The sequence below is a fragment of the Solanum tuberosum genome, unplaced genomic scaffold (genome assembly GCF_000226075.1).
Source record: "Solanum tuberosum cultivar DM 1-3 516 R44 unplaced genomic scaffold, SolTub_3.0 scf00254, whole genome shotgun sequence".
Taxonomy (NCBI): domain Eukaryota; kingdom Viridiplantae; phylum Streptophyta; class Magnoliopsida; order Solanales; family Solanaceae; genus Solanum; species Solanum tuberosum.
Genome location: NW_006239174.1, coordinates 36,911 through 39,554, shown reverse-complemented (window position 1 = coordinate 39,554; position 2,644 = coordinate 36,911).

Here is a 2,644-nt window from a genome sequence, read left to right as displayed (position 1 = left end):
TACCATGTTTGTCACGACCCGGGAGCACCCCGTAGTCGTAACCGGCGTACTCGACCTCGTAGAGGTCGAATACAAGACACTTAGCATTGATTCATCGCATAGACACTAAAACCATAAGGAATTTAAAACTTTCTTTACCAAGAAAACATTGCATAAGAAAATAGCAAGCGGAAGACTTTCTAGACTTTATACATGATGTCTCTAAACCATTTAATACTTTAGAGTACAAAATTCGGGACTAATCATGTACACAACTTAAACAATACTAAAAAGATATAAAACAACATATTGGGTATTGTCCTCGAATCAATGAGGACTCACCAAGTCTTCATATTCAACACTTAGAAACCTATCAAAGCCATGACATGTCATCATCTCCAAATCCCTACACTTTAGTTCAAAAAGGGAAAGAAAGGGGTTAGCAAAATTAAGTACTAAGTATGGAGACCATGCAAAAGCATGTCAAAAATGACATTTTCAAGGAAGTAATGCTTTCATATCATTTGATAAAACCTTTCCTTTACAAGTATAAGAGACATAATACAAGTCAACATTAACATATAAGACCATAGCCAACCATACATATACTCAACATAAATCCACATACAACCCATGCTTAACTTTAAAAGAACACATGTCATTTCATTACCATAAGACCTCTACCTAATATAACCTTAAGACACACTTGAGTGAGACAAGAAGTGACCGCCCATACAACCTCTTCAAGCACACTTAAGTGTTCCCCAAGATTACCTTAGATAAGGACATTTCCTTTACAACATAACATCAATAGACCAACATTCTTTAAGAAACCATTTTGGAGACATTCAAGCACATAAGGGGACTTTCACATAATAGTCGTTAGACTTAGGGAACTCACTTTAGTATCTTCAAAGCCTACTCGTGCCATGTGTAGATAGCATCCCATACTACTACCTACACGTTGTAGAACCTATCCAATAACTAGAGTGCACATCCCACATGATGGGAATAGGCATTAACCGACATAGACCATGCAAGCTAGACATGGAATCCGGTGTCATAAAACCCTACACCGTGGAAGGTGTTCTACTTGCCAAGGGTAGAACTAGGACACATCCCATGTAGGCACATGGTTTAGGGGATGTCCAAGGAAGTTCATTGTGCCTAATCTCATACTCAACTAGGCCACCTTCCTAACCACATCCACTCGGTGCTAGCCTTGTTTCCCATAGAGTATTCAATCACATATGTACTTAGAGAAGGTTCCTTTTCTAGTTCAACCAACTCATAGTACCTCTTCCCAAGAAAGGCCCCATTTCTTAGTCATGGCCAATCAAGGTTCATAAGGATAGCTCATTAAATCCCCCTAGAAGGGTGCCTTAGGCCTACCGACCCAAGGTTCATCATTTCACACATGAGAAGGGCTACCACCATTAGGTCTACCGATTTCATGGTTTTACATTTACTTAGGAAAGCTAGACTTATGAAAGGGCACCATTTCTTAGTTTTGCCCATTTCACACATTCATGCATTCAAGACTTTAAGTAACAAGGAGGGACACTTTAGTCTACCAACCAAGTCACAACATTTTCATTTAAGGATACTTCATAATCCAACATCATTTCATATATACATCATGAGAAATCATACTTTAACTCACAATGCTATCCACTTTACATAGGATCATCACAAGATCACATAAAACTCATTCACATCATACCTTCACATATAGCTTCACATAAAACTCATTCACATCATTCCTTCACATATAGCTTCACATAAAACTCATTCACATCATTCCTTCACATATAGCTTCACATAAAACTCATTCACATCATTCCCAGAGTGGGCACCATCATTAGCTCTACCGACCCATAGCACATCTACCAAGAAAGGCACCACAAGGATCTACTGATCAAGGTTCATTAAAGATAGCTCATTAAATCCCCCTGGAAGGATGCCGTAGGCCTACCGATTCTTCATTAAACGGTGCCTTAAGCCTACCGGTCCAAGGTTCAACATTTCACACATGAGAAATGGTACGAAAAATGGTATCAGTGCTATGGATAATAAGAAACAAAGTAAGAAACATACTAGTAGAAAGTTAAGAAAAATAAGAAGAAAATTAAAGAAATTATATCCGGAATATAAAAAACTCAATATCACAAAAACTGATAACGACAAACTAGATCAATTAATAGATAGTATATCTAAAATAGAATATAAATATATTCAATACTTAAAGAAACAATGAATAACGAGAATGAAGAATATAGACAAAAACTTAACGAAATAATTATAGCAAAAAGACAAGAATTGAGACATAGGCAAAATAGACTTAATAGTAATATAATTGCAGGAATTTGTTAAAAATCTATAATAGCACAAAGGAAAACTATTTTATACCTACAAATACAAATAGAAAGCTTAGAATATACACTACAACACAATTTATAAATGAATAAAGAAGAATACGCAATAGATGAAAAAACATATGAAAACTATGACGGATTAAAAATAAAGATAATATTTTCTAATCTAGGAAGAAGATATAAGAAAATAGGTGATAATCTAAGTTTAATGTTAGAAAAAGAAACGGTAAAACTAGAAGATAGTTTAACTGCTATGATAAGAATAACAAAAGAAAATGAAAAAATAGATA